This window comes from Phalacrocorax aristotelis, chromosome Z, assembly GCF_949628215.1.
Source record: "Phalacrocorax aristotelis chromosome Z, bGulAri2.1, whole genome shotgun sequence".
NCBI lineage: Eukaryota > Metazoa > Chordata > Aves > Suliformes > Phalacrocoracidae > Phalacrocorax > Phalacrocorax aristotelis.
This window is the reverse complement of record NC_134311.1, coordinates 13,503,226-13,521,298: the sequence shown is the minus strand read 5'-3', so window position 1 is coordinate 13,521,298 and position 18,073 is coordinate 13,503,226. Positions and strand designations below refer to the sequence as shown.

General features: G+C 44.4%; 1 protein-coding gene across 3 annotated transcripts in view; it reads right to left on the bottom strand.

Annotated features, from left to right (window-relative positions):
• Positions 1-8,384, bottom strand: part of ACO1 (aconitase 1) — a 36,345-nt gene extending 27,961 nt beyond the window's left edge. The window contains exons 1-2 of one of the 3 annotated variants that reach the window (XM_075079357.1): positions 8,205-8,231; positions 6,385-6,467 (exon numbers count right to left, since the gene is read on the bottom strand). The gene's annotated coding sequence lies outside the window, so the exon portion shown is untranslated. Of the gene's footprint in view, positions 1-2,598; positions 2,622-6,384; positions 6,468-8,204 lie in introns of those variants that run through there. The other 2 variants (XM_075079356.1, XM_075079358.1) reach the window with 2 other exon arrangements.
• Between the last annotated feature and the right edge of the window lie 9,689 nt (positions 8,385-18,073).

The following is an 18,073-nucleotide window of genomic DNA, read 5'->3' as shown; positions in this document are numbered from 1 at the left end:
ACCTGCCTGGTCACACTGATATGAACGACTTGTAAAACTTTGCAAGCCATTTAAAAATCCCCCCCAAAGAGGTAAAGTATCTAGAAAAAACAGCATCTTGCAGCATTGCAGAGGCAAATTTCACAGAGCCAGAGAAACCCCAGTCATACAAACTATTTCCAAACAGTAAATTATAAACCAACTGGCCACAGCACAGAACTCAATGCACCAAAAAGATGCAAGGGAGCAATACTCTGCAGACTGAGTACACCAAAATCTTTTAAGCAATCACTGCAATAGATACAGATTAACTTGTGATTGCAGCACTGATTATTTATTCACATTTTGCAGAGACTGAAATGTAAACAGGCAAACAGACCAGCACGCAGGGGGGCTGACGTCTGTCTGCCTGGGTTGGCGCAGTGCACAGGGTCACATGCATTGACCATGGCCACTGCTGCATGACCACAGCAAGAGCTGATCACAGGTACCAAAGAAAGCACTTTATCTTCTGCCTAACAACCTCAAAACTGTTTGCGTGGAGGTCACATCTGAAATGGGGTTCCACGTAGTGACCCTCAGGAAGGCAGAAGTACAGATTAAAAGGTTTATAATGGTAACAGCCACCAGCCACCCACACAAAGCACGCTCATCCTGGTCTTGGAAAACAGCAGCAACTCTGTCCCAAGCTATTCCCTCCCTCCAATTATCCAGACACATGTTCTTTAAGTGTTTGTGCAATTCTGGACACAGCCCCACTTCTCCAGGGGTTTCAGCTGACTGAAATCTATAAAAATGGTTTAACTGGGGAGTTAAAAAACAGACAAACTATAATAGACAAACAGTAGCTTTATATTACGCCTTCCTGTGCCTACTAATACAATTCTGTGAAGGCTGATAATCTGGCTCATCCCAATGCTGTTGATCTTTAAATCTCCAATCCCTATCAATATTGTTTTCCACTCACCTTGTTACATCAATGTAGTTGCTTAGCACTGTGCCACCTAGCTCCACCTCTGATAACAGTACACCTTGAATTCACCCACAGACCGCACATCAGCTCATCACAGAAAGCCTGATTTCTGGCTTTTCTCTCTCCCAGCTCCACTCCTCTCTCCCCCACAGAGGCAAAAGTGCAGACGGATTCCAACCATAAATACCAGGAGGGGCAAATTTATTTGGACAAGGTCATAACCTTCCAGATATAAAAAAAGGAAGCTGGCTTTTGTGCATGCAACATTCACAATGAACCCCTGGCTGTAACAGCTGTTCCATACTGTCTGTATCCTTAGGTATCATACAGGATGGTTTATATTTTTCTGGCAATACAAGTTTTACATGGTGATACTTGAACAAAGTATTTGCACTATCAAAATCTGAGTACAACATTACTCACTTCATCTGTACTGAGTGGGTCAGCGAACTCAGCATTTACTATGAGAGCTCAGATGTTTACTAGCAACAAAACATCAGTGCAAAAATGCCTACTGGCTGTACTCTGTGTGCGTATCTCTATGGCAGCCTGAACACCACACCATTTACTGAGCATGACGTAGGAAGTATGCACAAGTCCAAGGGGAGAGAAGGAGAAAGGTGTCTGTACCCTCAAAACACATTAAAGTCTCATGCAGATCTCCACAAAAAGGAGTAAAGTATGTAACTTAAAATCACATTTAAAAAATATTCACGAGATTAAATCACATGTTGCATGTGTTGATTTTGAACCTGAAGCTGATGTAACTTCTCTAAGCACCCAACATAAAACAGTACCAGTCACATCACAACACCTTCTATTGGATAAGGACTCCATTCAGTAACTGAGGTATTATTTAAAGCATGTTCTTGATTGACTGTGGGTCCTGGACTCTACTTCAGACTCCTCTAAAGGCTGCAATGTGACTTGGAACAACTTTAACAGGCTGAAATTTTACTGAAATTAATGGAATTGAGAAAGCATCCTGATATATCCTGTAGTTTTGCTCTTGCAGAAATTATTTCATGCAGACCCTATAAATAGAAAAGGTGTGCTCTTTAGGCTCCCACTATATCTAAGAGAATCTGAAGACACCAGAGCTGTTCCAGATATCACTTTAACATACTATTCTACTCTCTTTAGAGCTGCAGGAGAGCGTGAAAATGAATACAGCTGATCCAGCTAAAAGCAACAATCTCTTTTACACCACTAAAAAAAAAATAAAATTACTTTTTTAAAAACAAATCTGCTCTTATCTTTATTTATTGTATCAGATCAATACCAGCAACAATATTGTTTGGGGGATTTTTAGGGATCTTAGGGGAGCACACTCATCTCTCACTATCCAGAATAAGTGAAAGCCTTAGCACATGGAGTACTTTTCTGCTGAAATACACACTGATAGTAAATCACGCTTTTTCTGTGGTACGTGACGAGTCTTGACAAAAGACTCCTGATTAGTAATGATCACATTTATTATAGAAGTACCTGACAACAAACCAAGGACACAGATTTATTTTGTTTGACCTGCAGAAAGGAAAAAACAGAAAAAAAAGCCTCTGGATTAAACAACTTATGTCTAAGCTTCAGGCCATAAAGCAGGAATAGAATAAGCACAGTCATTCAGCATTTTAGTACACACATACCAATCTCACTCAGGGAAAGTGTACATGTCTCTACCACTTCCTTTTCTATTCCATCTTTGGTTTCTTAGTTGCTGTCTATGTGAGGGTGCCTGCGTTATTAACAGAAAGAGTTAATTTTAAGCATCTATTCATAAAACCAAACACCTACTAGCTTGTCTATAACAGATTTCAAGTAATAAGAGCTCTTTTTCCTGGAGAGTGGGTACATTCTCAGCCACCACTGAGAAGCACACACTTAGCAAAGGAACAGTTTAATCTGAACACTCTGCTGGATGCTAGAAATGCTAGAAAAGGTTACACTCAGCCAAAGCAAAGATGGTGTTTTATCAGCCATCAAGAAAAGGGGGAAGGCTCAGACTTGCCACTACTTGCAGGAAATCTGTGAAGAAACTTCAAACTGAGAACAGGGAACGGAAAAGGAGAGGTAAGCTGGCAGGACTGAGATCAGGCACATCTAAATAGCAAAAGCAAGTAACTAAAAAAATCTAAGGGGAGTTGCAGCAAAGCAGCAGGCTACTGAGTTGTAAATCCATGAAGATAACATTGAGCATGCATTTTCTGACGTTACCAAGAATATCTATATATATCTGAACAGCACCTCTTAAACTGAGAGCTATTGCTCAGCTCCCCAGTAGAAAGTAAGTCTCTGCAATTTACATAGTTCTTCTCATGGTTTTACATTCTTCTCAGCAACGGGCCTTAATTAAAAATGTTGATGACTACTTCCAGTTTACCCGAGTTATAGATTGCTTAGCCATAAACAAAGACCTCTTAGCAGGTCCAGCGTGTAGGAACTTCTGTCCTATTGGAATTGCAGCATACTCTGTATATGCCTGCCCTGCTTGAAAAGCAAGGAAGGAAAATACCCACGTTACGCATGTTGCCAGAAGTCTGCATTTTTGATACAGAAAGACAACCTCAGCAATATTAATCAGGTGTCTGCAGTAGTAAAATTTGGTAAGTAAATCCACCCATAATTCAAGTCAGTTTAGAAAAAAACCCAAGAAACTAATACAGATATTTGTGGGGTGGAAAAAGATTTTAGTTTAAATATCCAAATTGTCTAAGAAAAGTGTTTTAATTACCCTGGGGGAAAAAAACCCAAACACAAGAACACCACACACAAAACTGACAAAAAACCCTAAACAAACAAAAAACTTAAAAAACCCCCACAAATACCCCCAGCATTTGGATGGAGTCCAACACCACTACTAGAACAAGAACAGTCTTGTTTTATACTGTATCTAGCTATAATTACTTTTGCATGCACACAGAACAGATGAGTACAACTACTGTTGCAATAAACACAGGTTTCTTGTTTTGATTAAGAGAAGCTCTTACTTTTTAACACTTACTCTACCTGTGACAGATAAGGCCACTATATAATAAATACACAGTGCTGCATTGCTGTAAGCAGTCAATAACAAGATTTCAGTGCTAACAGAGATTTCAAAATGAATCTTTGTGTTTCTCTGCTCCGTCGTTAACACATAGATCCTTAAAGGGAAGTCCACTAACAATCTGATGACTGAGCGACTATTCTGGTGGTATAAACTACACCATTATTGCATGCTGGAGGAAAATGCAGTAACATGTAAAGGAGTTTGGTTTTTTTAAACACTCTCCAAGCAAAGTTTCAGAGAGCTGCTTTCAACCTTAACACTCAAGAGGAACTCTGTACTGGAAGAGAAATGGGACTCTGGATTGCAGACTTTACTGCTTTCTCCTGATGCCTAAAACTTTGACTGCCATGCTAAAACATTTATTTACTCAGAGCCCTAATCATAATGAGCTACCCTTCCAGTGAACTGGACAGGTTACTGAGTGCATATTTCCATAATCTGTACATTTCACAGGCTCTCATAAGAATTCCGACAATTTCACTTTGCACTGCACATATAGGAACTGAAGATTTAGTTCAGAGGTCAAGATTGTGAAACCAAACCTTTAAGTTCTTCAAGTAACTCCAGCTCCAAGTGAGCTGGAAGTTTAGATGCGTGCCTAGTTTGAAGATGTGGATATTGAAGTCCCTGAGGTCATCCCTCCGGAAAGCCAAATGCTACCTCCTACTTCACGTCAACACAGTTCACTTACTGCTTATGGGACAGTTAAAACACTTCTCTTGGACACATCTCACCGGCTTTTGGTGACGCAGGCAAGCACATCTATCTAGTATCTTCATACAGCCTCTGGAACTCAATCTAGCCTTACAGCTAACAAAATCCAGATCCTAATAAAGCAGGCATAAGTGTTAAGGGAATGCTGTGTCAGCAGACTCACCACTGAGTGTCCTAGTTTAAATGCAGAGACCAATTTTCTTTTTGCTGCCGGAAAATAAGTAGTATTATGCCCAAGAATACAGGGAAGCTTATCTGGAGGCTACAGAACACTGAAAAATGAAGCCTTGAATTTTTTTTCCCCCCCCTGAAAGAACAACTCTGAACTTTAACCTACTTCCTACCTCTGTACAAACTCGCCGCCTATTTCCCCTGTTAGCAGTCTTAGACTGTTCGTTAACAAATATGCTGCATGGACCACTTTTAACAAAGAACCAGCTTTCAGTGTTAGTAAAAAAAAAAAATCCAGTGTAACACACAGAAACATGTTCCCACTGATAACACAGAAGCGCTGCAAGAAGTCTGGAACACAGAGAGCGCTGTAAGTATGTATAAAGGTTTGGTCTGAAATTTGGTTTCAATTTCAGTAGGCAGGAATAAAAGACATCTCAGTATTGGCCTGTTTGTTTCAAAAGGCTCATGTGAAGGGGAAGGAACACTGCAGAGGTGCCTGGGAAGGGGAAACAAAACGGCAGTACTGTGAATCAGCCCTCTACTCACACCATTACCATTGTACCGGCTCTATAAGCTGCTACCTCTGCACCCCTAAAACTCCTTTTGTGCAACCTGCCATATGAACTGGGGCTACACCAAAGCTACATAGGTGGAAGGAGTCCTTTCAGGATGAAGAACTGACAAGAAGATTACTACTGTTTTGAAATAAATTTGGCATCATGGGGAAAGAGTCCTAACTTTTCATGCCATTTCAAGACAAATCCTGAATTTGTGCTCTGGAAATAATGACAGATAATTTTCTCACAACAAAAATTGCTGCCTACAATCTAAGCAGCTATTCAGCTGTTCATATAGATGAATCCAGCTTTCAAACATCCATGGCTTCAGTCTGTAATCAGAACAAGTGTGCATCTGATAAGATTTCATAAATTCCAACTAGCTGTTTATCAGAGTTTACTAACCAAGTTCTCTAGGGAGGCAAATTAAGTTTCCACAAAACATTTTTAATTCAACTGACTTTTTCAAAACAGTTTTCTACAAAAAGGAAGGGGGATAAAAAAAAAGAACAAACGAAACAAAAGGAACCAAACAAACAAAAAACTCCCAAAACCCCAAGCAAAACTAAACACCCTCTTTCACAAGCTTCTGGAGTCCCTAGAATTGTGGGATGTCCCAATTCCTCTGAGGAAATGACAAGTACCTAGAAGAAATCTTCTGAACTAACTGCTCCCTAAGGTAGCGCTGAAGATAAGAAACCTGAAAAATTCTTACCCCTTATTCACACAAACTGGAAATTAAACTCGTCTCTGCCTTCACTCTGTTTCAAAAGAAGGAAAGGGACCGCTCTTCAACTGATATACTGATATCCTTCCAGTGAAGGAAGTGGATCGTTACTCCAGGGACACACACGATTTCCAGCTATCATGTAATGAAATCCTACAGTGAGAGTCTATGTTGGAAAACACTAGAAAAAGAGATTTATTGCTATTCTTACCATTTAAACATCAATAGTATTTCTTCTGCGGTTTTCTGCAATTATTGTTTCAGCTCTTCCACCATTACTATAAAAACCTCTGGCTAAAGTGAACCAGAGAGAAAGAAAATTGCCAAATTATAAATGTGATATGGCAAAAAAAAAAAAGCAGTTCAAAAGCCCTACAATCTTCAGTTCAGTAGTCTGCATGATATACTCTGCAAAGCATCAGTAAGTGATCAGACTCCTTCCTACACTGAAAACCTCCCCAGAGATTTCCTCTATCTTACGAAGCCCAGGATGAGTAAAGTATTGACAATTTTCCGAGTAACTCCTCAGACACACAACAGATCCTGAAGGGCACAAGAGTCAGCTGCACTTCCTACTCTATGCACATTAAATTCCTCTTACTTTCTTTGAAGAACTAACAATCCCCAGAAGTTTATTAGGACATTCTGATGGAGCACAATTGCTTTTAAGCAAAGCAATACTAAATAAACATCCAGTGTTAATATTTCTCTAGGGTGGTCTTCCTTTACTTCAGTATTGTGGATTGATAATGAGCCAGTCCGAACAATAGCAACAGCACTGACTGCTCAGAGATATCAATTCAATTCCAATTGTTTGGAGAGGATCCTCTGGTTTAGAACAAGTCTCCCGCTGATACTAAAGAACACTGAAGTCCAGACCTCTGTCTTTCTCCCCCACCTCACACCTATGCTAGCTCTAGAGGCGGAAAACAAGTATCAAAGTACAACCTCTGGTTAAAAAATAAGAGGGAAGTGTGGCGGTCTTATGAAACATGGCAACACACTGAACAGATACACAGGGCCTAATCCGAACATATACCTAATCCAGATTCTGAACTCGGGCATCAGCACAGCCACAGTCCTCAACCAGGTTAGACTGCAAGGCAAATACCTGCATCTGTGCCACAACCTCCATGACTCTTACTGAGATGGAGTGCATGCACCTGCTCTCTGTGCCGTAAATGGTGAATGGGTTATTTTGTCACCCAAAACAAAACTATTAAAACCGGTCACTGTACCTTAACACAGGCTTCACTTTCTAATGCTTTTCTTCCATCCCTTCTCTGTCTTACCTAAGACTACACACTACCCGCTACTATTTAGATGCTACTGAAATACCAACAGACAAGGCTGGATCTGCTCCACTAGGAAGATTAAAGAAAAAGCTTTGGCTCGATGAGGACAGGGCAGCACAATTTCCCTTCCACTCCCGCTCTTCTCCTCTAGTTAAACCTACTCTTCTTCCTCAGCTCTGCAAAAGCCCTTCCTCAGCTCTGCAAAAGCCGACTCCTGCACTTGGCGTGAGCTGCCTCAAAGCGGGGTCTCGGCGAGACCCGATTCTCGGCCCGGCCCGGGCCTGCCCGCCCTGCCCCGCTCCCTCCGGCTCGCAGCGCGGCGGCGCGCCCGCGCAGCCGGCCGCTGCTCGGGGGGACTCTCACGAAGCCGCTCGCCGCGCTGCTCGGCCGGTGCCGCCTTCCCCGCGGCGCCTAGCCGCTCCACCGCCCCCGCCCCAGACCCTGCCCCGGCCGCCGCCACAGCCGCCGGGAGGCACCGGGATCCTCCGCCGGGCCGCCCCGGCGCGGCCCAGCCTGCCTTGCCACCGATCCCCGCCCCCCGCCCAGGCCCGCGCCCGCGCCAGCGCCAGCCTCAGCGCTCCCAGAGGGGCGCCCCTCAATCCCCCGCGGGCAGCAAAACCCGGCCCCGCCGTAGAAAGGGGGCGTCGCGGCGTGGGGAGCGCCTTCAAGGCACCAGAGAAGCCGCCGCCGGCGGGACGGGGAAAAGCAGGGCGGCCGCGCCGGGGCCCGCACTCACCGGGGAGCTACGAAGAACCGACGGCCGCTACTGGCCGTCAGGGCCGCTGGGCGCAGGGAGGGAAGGGCTGGGGGCGGGCTGGCTCCGCCCCGCCGCCCTCAAGGCCGGCCGCGGCGGCACAGCGGCCGGCTGGCCGGTCGGCCGCCCGCCTGCCGTCCCTCCCTGGTCCTCCGCCTCCCTGCTCGGCCGGGCTTCCCCTTCCCGCCCGCAGCCCTGGCCCCGGTTCGCCCCTCAGGGAGCCACTGCCCTTGATGGGCGGCGCCTGCCCCGGGAGAGAGGCGAGGCGGGGGAGCTCCGTCCTGCGCGGAGGGGCGGCCGCTGGGGCAGGGGCGTGGGCGGGGTGGCGGCAGCGGGCTGAGACCCGGCGGGGTCAGCGCCGGCCTGTGCTGCGGGCCGAGCCGCGGCGGAGGCGGGCGCTGTCAGGCGGGTATCGGGGCGCGGGCCCTGCCGTGCTGTACCCGGGGCCTGAGCGCTCCGAGCTTGCTCGCTCGGGCTTCGGCGGGGCTACAGCAGCCCCCTCACCGAGGCCAGCACCTGGGGCCGGTGGTCGAAGGGGTCTCGCTCGGGGCACGGCTTCCTCGTGGCAGCGCAACAGGAGAGGGACCTTGGGTTGCCTCTCAGGGTCCGGCTGCCGACAAAAACAGCGTGTTACTTATGAACTGGTCAAGATCGATATCGTGATGCCAACATTGAAGATCAGTGTCGGAGTACAGGGTGTCCTAGATGACCTAATATCACCGAGCACTACGGGGTGTTTTGCAGTGTCCAGCATGCCCACAGATGGTTTAGGCCTGAATAAAGTAAATTAAAAAGCATCTAATTCTAGGGAAATCATTAGATTTCTAGGGAAATGGAGAGTTAAAGATACACAGGATTTCCATGAAAAGAGTGTAGATGTGTCTTAGAAGTCTGGGGACCTTGGAAGGTCTTGGGGACCTGGAGAGTGGCTAGGAGACTTTCTAACCACTGAGAGTCGGGGCTGGAGGAAGAGAATCCAGTAACGTTTTGGTTTTTTCCCTGAAGAAAGCTCTGGCTCAGAGCAAACAGGGCTACTTGCTGACTTTGCTGCAGAGGAGCAGGTCTCAAATGAGAAAGCTGATGCAAAGAGTAAAAATGGAAGTCCTTTGCCCTGCTCGGAAAGATGGATAAAACCCAGAAAATGCCCAAGATGGCTGTCTTGGTTGTTTGCAGGTTGAATTCCAGCACACTGACCTGTCCTGGCAGATCCTTCTGCCCATACACTGTCCTGCTGGAACTTGCCAACCAGGAAAAATCAGTGGTAGGAGCTCAGGGTCTAGCAAACAAGATATATTGTGTAGGTTTTTTTTCCTTTTAACTAAATACTGAAATCCTGGCTTTGGCACACCTGCTACTGATTTTACTGGTACAGTTAAGACTTCCAGGGCCCCTCTGTAGTTAAACCTACTGTTCTTTGGCTTGATACCTCTAAATGTCCTGTCATCTACAGAATACAGTACTTTTGAATTATCATTTAAAATCTTTTCCAGGTTGGCCTGTTTTCTGTTCAGCGTAAATCCCATGGAGTAATTCACATGCACTAAGTCCTCCTAGATTTGAATGCGTTTTTAGAACACATGATTTGCTTTAATGGGTGGTTAACTTGGGCATGAAACTGGGCATTCTTTCATCGTATTCTGTGCAAACTGTTGGCCAGAGGGGTTCACAAGACTCAGATTTTCAGAACAAAGTCATGTTTGTAGTTTGGTAGTGGAAGGAGAAGGCCCGTATTTTCTTCAGCACACCACAAAATAGTAGATGACTCTAGTGGTATGAGAAGTTGGAGAATTTCTAAAACCTCTTAGTGCTTTCCTTACAGTTTTCCTTAATGTTTCATTAACTGAAGTATGTGTTTAATTAATAGTAATGTGTTATTAACATTTAATGTGTTATTAACATTTAATTAATGTTAATGTGTTTAATTAATAGTAATAAAAGCATTTCAGTCTGTTCCTCTTGGTGAAGTAAAGTCCTGCAATAACTCTTTGGGTCGCTTCCTTTTTTTAAAAAAAAAAAAAATTGTGATTTTTTTTGGTGGTGTTTCTAACAGAACAGACATTCAAGGCCCATGTATGTCACTGAGTTCTGAATCATTAATAAAATCCTTCATACCTAGACACCAAAGCAATTGCTGCAAAATCTGATTGACCTAAAATATCCTGGGCAGAGATCAAAGACTAGTGAAATAGCAGGTCAGCAACAAAAACAGGAAATCCATTTGTCAGCTCTGACTTCTCCCGGTCAGTGTCTGCAAGGTTTGTATTTTCTGCTCTATGTGGAGGGGAGGCCCCCGGGGTAGGAGGGAAGATGCCACAGAACGAGAGGCACCACTGCTGCAGCACGTGCTGGCTATGTATAAGGACGCAGAGGCCATGGTAGGATTGGAGGATGGGCTGTTTGTTCAAGGGTTTACAGTAATGCTGTCTGAAGGTTATTGCCGGCTGGTGCTTGCAGCCCAAGTATTTGAGGCTGTCATTCTCAGCAGGGCTGAGTTTGCAATAGTGTGGCTTATTTAGCAGGTGATTGAAAGTTCGTGGGTTTGTCTCTCTCCCAAGACTGCTAGGAGGTGAGTTACTACATTAGATATGTTGTTTGTAAGGAAGATGTTTACTGAAATGGCCTCTTGATTTTAAGATGAGATTGCAAGGATGTCCAACAGTTTCCTGGGCAATCATGCACTATGCTGAATTAGGGTTAAAGGAAATTACTTTCAGTTCTTGCACCAAAGATGGATGCAAATACGAGTAACAATGCCTTTCATGTTGCAGTCATGAGCATCCCAGTGCTTGTGACTTCCTGTTTTTTAGGGTTTTTCATTAAATTAGGAGGAACTGTGTGCCAGTACTTTGTTTTTCTGTCTTACTGGGGAAATCCATTTACAAGAGGCTTGGACTAACCTCAGATTCTTTCCAGAGTGTTCTTTGACGTTATTCACCAAGCAGTGTCCTGAAGTCCAGGGAGCATATAATTTTTGTACAATCCCTAGCTGACCTCACTGTTGCACCTCGAAACATATTTTACTCATTCTGATCCTATAAAGAAATTACAAATACTTGGGATTCCCAGGGAGCAGCTTTCAGCTCATTATAGCCAATAAAGCCTTAATGTACAGCACTTAGACTTCTGTATTGTGGTAATCCTCCATGAAGTCTCAGCTGATCACAGAGGTTGCAGCAATTGCAGGATTGCTGCAATAGGTCTCAAACTGGGCTAGGACTGGGATGAGGGGGGAAGGGAGTAAACTAGAGCTGTCAGTCTAGAGGACAGAGAGCTCTTTTCCCTTTGAAGTAGTCATCCCAAACAAGTGTCCCTCTAGCACAATCTGCATGTGTCCTCCTGCTTTGCCTGACTATCTGCAGTATAACAAAATCGCCTGATGAGGTTTGCTCTGGACTGCTGTGTCTCCACAAGCAGCACCTAAAGGTGCATCATATAACATACTATGTTCTGCAGAGCATGATATAAATTAATATTTTCAAATGAATTCACCACTCAGTAGAAGTGTTTCATTGCAGGAAGTGAACAAGTTTGGGAACTGGTGAGGTAGTAGCTTGCAGACTATGGCCTAGAGCTTGTCCTGAGCACAGGAAAAGAGATTTGTTCGGCAGCTCACAAAGGAGTTCACGCTCAGATTTCATCATCAGTCATATACACCCGACTGTTTTAAGCTGTTAGAATTGTCACTGTGCAACAGTAGTACAAGTCTGAAAAGAGACAATCTAGCATCTCCCAGAAGACTGGTTAGAAATACCAAAGTGGGTTCTGGTTATGTAAATAAGTGAGGGCCTGCTGCTTCCCTGACTGTGCATCCTCTAAAGGAAATTATGTGGTCAGCATATTTTAGTAAATATATTATAATTTGCTTCTGGTCATAGCACTGATTTATTTAAATGCCTTTCTATAACTGAGTCTTCATTTAATTGCAGTAATGCTTATTGAGCTTCATAGTTTAGCTTCAGTATCAAAACAAAGATTTACGTTCTGCCATCTACTGGTTAAGTGGGGTTTAGCGGCGGCTTGGTGTCATTCGCCACTAATACGAGGGCATTGAACTGGGAGTTCAGATCCTGATTTTTCTCCCGAGTTGAAATTCACACAGGTGTACTGTCAAGGAGCCGTACAGCTCTCTTGCAGAATAAAAGCACTTGTTCGACTCTGCCACCTGAACTGAAGGGAGTTCAGAACAGGATTATGTACCCAAAATCAAAGCATAAATTGAGACTGAGACAAGTAAAACTGATGTCACTTGACTGTCAGCACTGTGCCTTCAACACCAGACTACATAACGCCTTTGCAGAATTTTTTCAGAAGTGTATAACCTCTGATCAGCCTATAGCCACTACACTGAGCATCAGAAAGAAAACTGGTGTGCACCATAGAAGTGGAAATTATTGTCCCTATTGAGAGGGATGATAGGACTTGCACTAAATGCAGAAGGCTTTGCTGGCCACCAGTGTATTTCCCTGCATAGCTGGAATGGTGTAGAGGACTTCAATCTGGCCTAAATTCTTGGGCATGCTCACCCTAAACCAACCCATATTCAAAATATTCTTTAAACTGTTGGTGCATACACGATGTACGATACCGTTGCACACAGGCTGGATCTGTGCTCTTCATAGTTTGTATTGCGGTTGCACTAACACTCCCTACTGAGCTCAGGGCTCTTGTCAGAAAATGTTACTCATCTAGTACAGCTGAAGGGGGGAGTAAACTAATGGTGAAAGTTGGTAGAAGAAACAAACTCTGGAGCTCAGGCTGCTGTGCTACATATCATGTGGCCAGTCTAAGCTACCTGTTTTCACTTTGCAGCTGTACCAGCCTAAAGAACTTGCACACAGTCACTAACGCCTACTTGAGTGGCACCATTTCCTACTACATGCTTGCTGTCATGCATTTCGTGACTGGTAAAGGTGCAGCCTTGAGCATACACTAGAGCACTACCCTTCCATTCCCTGTACTGACTAGTAATTATTTCTAGTTGCCCTGACATCCAGAACTTTGTTTACCCACTTCCTGTGGGGTGTATTCCAGTGAGTTCTCTCTCTCACAAGTAAAGTGAATGGTGAATTTCGTAGCTCACAACTGAGGAGTTGCTCCACTTAAATAGCAGGGAGATTGCTTACAAGAATAGGAAGGAGAAACAATAACACTGCCTTTGCTTTAATTTACATTTTTGATGCATTGTGGGAACAATTTCACGTTCAAAATTCTGGACTTGAAAATGATTTGTACATACACGTAAATTCTGGGTTAGGACTAACTGGTATTTAAGAACAGCTTACAAGAGCCTGCATAGTTGTGCGGATTTAGCCAAAAAGATGTACTGTTTTCCTAAGTGAATAAAAGCATACAAACTTGTCAATTCCTGTGCCTTTTCCTATTAAACAGTGGTTTTCAAGCATCGGTTACTCCCAAAGTACTACTTCCTCTGAACTCAAGATCAGTGCATCCCCAGGAGGAAGAAGTCAGGCAGAGGAGCCAGGAGACCCACATGGATGAGCAAAGAGCTTCTAGACAAACTCACATGGAAGAGGGAGGTTCACGGTATGTGGAAAAAGGGACTGGCCACTTGGGAGGAATATAGGAATGTTGTCACGGTGTGCAGAGATGTGACGAGGAAGGCCAAGGCCCACTTGGAACTAAATCTGGCAATGCATGTCAAAAATAACAAGAAAAATACATCAGCAGTAAAAGGAAGACTGGGGATGCAGTGGGCCCACTGCTGAACATGGAAGGGGCCCTGGTGATGCAGGATGCAGAGAAGGCGGAGTTACTGAATGCCTTCTTTGCCTCGGTCTTTACTGCTAAGGCTGGCCCTCAGGCATCTCAGCCCCCAGAGAATGGAGGACAAACCTGGAGAAAGGAAGACTTACCATCGGTTGAGAAAGACTGGGTCAGAGATCACCTATGCAAACTGGATCCTTGCAGATCCGTGGGCCCCGATGGGATGCACCCACGAGTGCTGAGGGAGCTGGTGGGTGTTCTTGCTGAGCCACTCTCCATCATCATTGAAAGGTCGTGGAGGACAGGAGAGGTGCCCGAGGACTGGAGGAAGGCAATGTTACTCCAGTCTTCAAAAAGGGCAAGAAGGAGGACCTGGGGAACTATAGGCCAGTCAGCCTCACCCCCATCCCTGGAAAGGTGATGGAGTAGTTCATCCTGGAGGTCATCTCCAGGCATGTAGAGGACAAGAAGGTTATCAGAAGTAGTCAACATGGATTCACCAAGGGAAGATCACGCTTGAGCAACCTGACAGCCTTCTATGATGGCATGGCTGGCTGGGTCGATGAAGGGAGAGCAGTGGATGTTGTTTACCTCAACTTCAGCAAAGCCTTTGACACTGTCTCCCATAGCATCCTCACAGGCAAGCTAAGGAAGTGTGGGTTGGATGAGTGGAGAGTGAGGTGGACAGAGAACTGGCTCAGCAACAGAACTCAGAGGGTCCTGATCAATGGAGCAGAGTGTGGAGGGAGGCCCATAACCAGTGGTGTTCCTCAGGGGTCTGTGCTGGGTCCAGTCCTGTTCAACATATTCATCAATGACCTGGATGATGGGATAGAGTGTAACCTCAGCAAGTTTGCTGATGATACCAAGCTGGGAGGAGGGGCTGATACAGCAGAAGGCTGTGCTGCCATCCAACGAGACCTGGACAGGCTGGAGAGCTGGGCCCAGGGGAACCTCGTGAAATTCAACAAGAGCAAGTGCAAGGTCCTGCACCTGGGGAGGAACAGCCCCATGCACCGGTGCAGGCTGGGGGCTGAACTACTGGAAAGCGGCTCTGTTGAGAAGGACCTGGGAGTGCTGGTGGACAGCAAGGTGACCATGAGCCAGCAATGTGTGCTTGTGGCCAAGAAGGTTACTGGTATCCTGGGCTGCATTAAAAGGAGTGTGTCCAGCAGGTCGAGGGAGGTTATCCTCCCCCTCTGCTCTGCCCTAGTGAGACCACATTTGGAGAACTATGTCCAGTTTTGGGCTCCCCAGTTTAAGGACAGTGAACTGCTTGAGCAAGTCCAGTGGAGAGCTATGAAGAAGATCAGGGGACTGGACTGATCCCTTATGAGGAAATGCTGAGAGACTTGGGTTTGTTTAGCCTGAGAAGAGAAGACTGAGGGAGCATTTCATCAATAGCTATAAATATCTAAAGGGTGGGTGTCAGGACGATGGGACTGGACTCTTTCTAATAGTGCCCAATGACAGGACAAGGGGCAATGGGCACAAGTTGGAATATAGGAGGTTCCACCTCAATATGAGAAAAAACTTCTTTCCTGTGCGGGTGCCAGAGCAGTGGCACAGGCTGCCCAGAGAGGCTGTGGAGTCCCTTCCCTGGAGACATTTGAAACCCGCCTGGAGGCGTTCCTGTGCCCCCTGCTCTGGGTGTGCCTGCTCAAGCAGGGCAGTTGGATGAGATGATCTCCAGAGGTCCCTTCCAACCCCTACCATTCAAAAAAAAAAAAAGTCAGGGAGAAGAGGGAACCTTTGTGACCTACTCTTGGCAATGCAGCTGTAATCAGTGCGGTCTCCAGTCTTAAACACTGTATTAACCCAGGTTGGTGGAGGCCTAGGTATTTTGTTAAATGTGTCTTTCTGCAGCTCTGGATAGAGAAAAACAATTGCTGATTCTGTTCTTCTGAGTTCCCTGAAGGATTTTGTGAGGCAAGCTGTGGAGCAGATTGTCATTGTTACACTGACTTAAGTGTAACTGAGAAAATTTTCACAGAGATGATGGCCACACCTCAAATTTCAGAACAATTTCTGCTTTGCAAAGAAGCATTAATATAAAATCTAAATCTGTTGGATGGATTAAATATCACTGCTGCAGTATTCTGAATCAACTGGGGTGGAAGTTTTAAAGCTGTCACTGGTAGAAATTACATAAAAGCAGTTTGACATGAAGTATGAAGGTATTACATAGAACACAAGGGTGATGTCAGAACCGTTGTAGTCATTTGCAATTAAATTAAGGTAATTTTCAAGTCAATTGCAATAAGATTGTTTAGAAAAATAAACATCATGTAATGCTCCCCCAAATGAAGAGTATAAGAACAAGCCACAAGGAATGCTTTGAGAAAAAAAGCAGGTTAGAAATAGAGGAAACTGGGCCAAAAAGAAAATGTGTTGAAATTCAAGATGGGCACTGTTAGTAAGATGAGTAGGAAACCATTCCTAAGTAAATAATACTGTCATCATAAAAGTAAGGGTTAGCTTTTGGATAGATTCTGCAAGGGTTAATATACTACCCATAAATGATGGAAAAGCCTCAGAGTAATTAATTCAGCAAGTATTGAACTATTTTTGAGCTGTCTGAAAACTCAAAATCTGGAGTTTGACTTGATCAGATCTACACCGCTGTTGCTGCTCGGCTTTTAGTGGAGCTGTTGTGACTTACACCAGACAAGGCACACCATCACTTTTTGGTTTTATAGACCGCTGAGACAACACTTTAGCCCTGCAGTGAGGGATTGAATGTGCAAAACTTACTGTAAGCCTCTGGAAGAAGAACAGTGCCTGGACTCTAAATAAAGAGGCACACTCGCAGTCGTCAAACAGCACAAGACTTCACTAAGTAGAAAGGACAGTGTTGCTCTGGTTGCTGACTTCTGAGGGGGAAAAACATCTGGACATGTCTTACTAGCTTAGTGAAGGCTCTGCATTAACTTATGTCCTCTGGAGTCCCTGTGGATAGTAATTGTACCTATATGGAGCAGTTAAAGTCTTGCTCTCATAACAAATAAAAGCTACTACATTACTAATGAAAGATACAAGAACAGCAGCAGAAAATATGTCACTTCCCTTATGTATCATTCACCTATGTGTACATTTAATCCACATGCTGACATTATTTTCAGGGCTTATTTAGGCCTTATTTGCAAAATACCATTTTTACCCTTGGACAACTCATTCAGTCACAGTAGAAGGTTGTGCCAAACTTTTTTTTCCAGAACTCAGAGGAAAGCAGATCCAGGTTCAGGGCAGAAGCTAAGAGCTGAGGCTCGCTTCTTTTCTGCTTCCTACCTGTATGGAGATGGAGGAGGGCAAGGAAGCATCTGGAAGTAAATCTCACTAATGTCTCTAAAGTATGAGGGCAGTGATAGAAAAACTTGTTTTCAAACTGAAATTAATAACTTTCCAGTCTTTATTTCTCTCCTGTTATTACCCCTTTCCATATTCATGTCAAAGAACTACTGATGTAAGTTCTAATAATTTCTTTGAGGTGTGAAAATGGGAACATTCTCTGTCACTTTGAAATTAACCATTTGACACCCATATCAAAAGCAAACAATGTTAGCTATAAAGAACAGCTGGTGCATTATAGAAAGCAGTAGAGAATGTGCTTTTTGAAAAGAGGTCCGTATTTTATACTGCCAATACATGCTTGTTTTGCTTAAAGAGCATTAAAGATGCAGAGAGAAGCAGTAGGAATCCCTTTGCTGCACCCTAATGGTAAGCTACGTTGTCGATAATACTTCACTTATCTTTATGCCTGAACACAACTGATTAACTGTTCGATATTACCTATTTTTTCCCAAAATGTTTGCACTGGTACTTAGCTTTTTGATTTCTCTATTTTCCTGCAGAAAATTAACATTCTGAATAAAAACAGGAGTCATAATCCAAGAATCTTCCATGTGGCATATGATGGACATGGACTCCGTAGGGTGTAGGTACAGAATCACGTAATTATAAAATTCTCTAATTATACATATCATTTCTGTGAAGGGGAAGCCCCTTTACTCCCCAGTCACCATTCAATTCATGTTCCCAGTATAGCTCGATACTTATATTTTCTGTTCCTCCTGGCAGGCGCTTGACTTTTGTTTCTCAGCTCCTTATCTCTGGAATTTAGCTAGCAA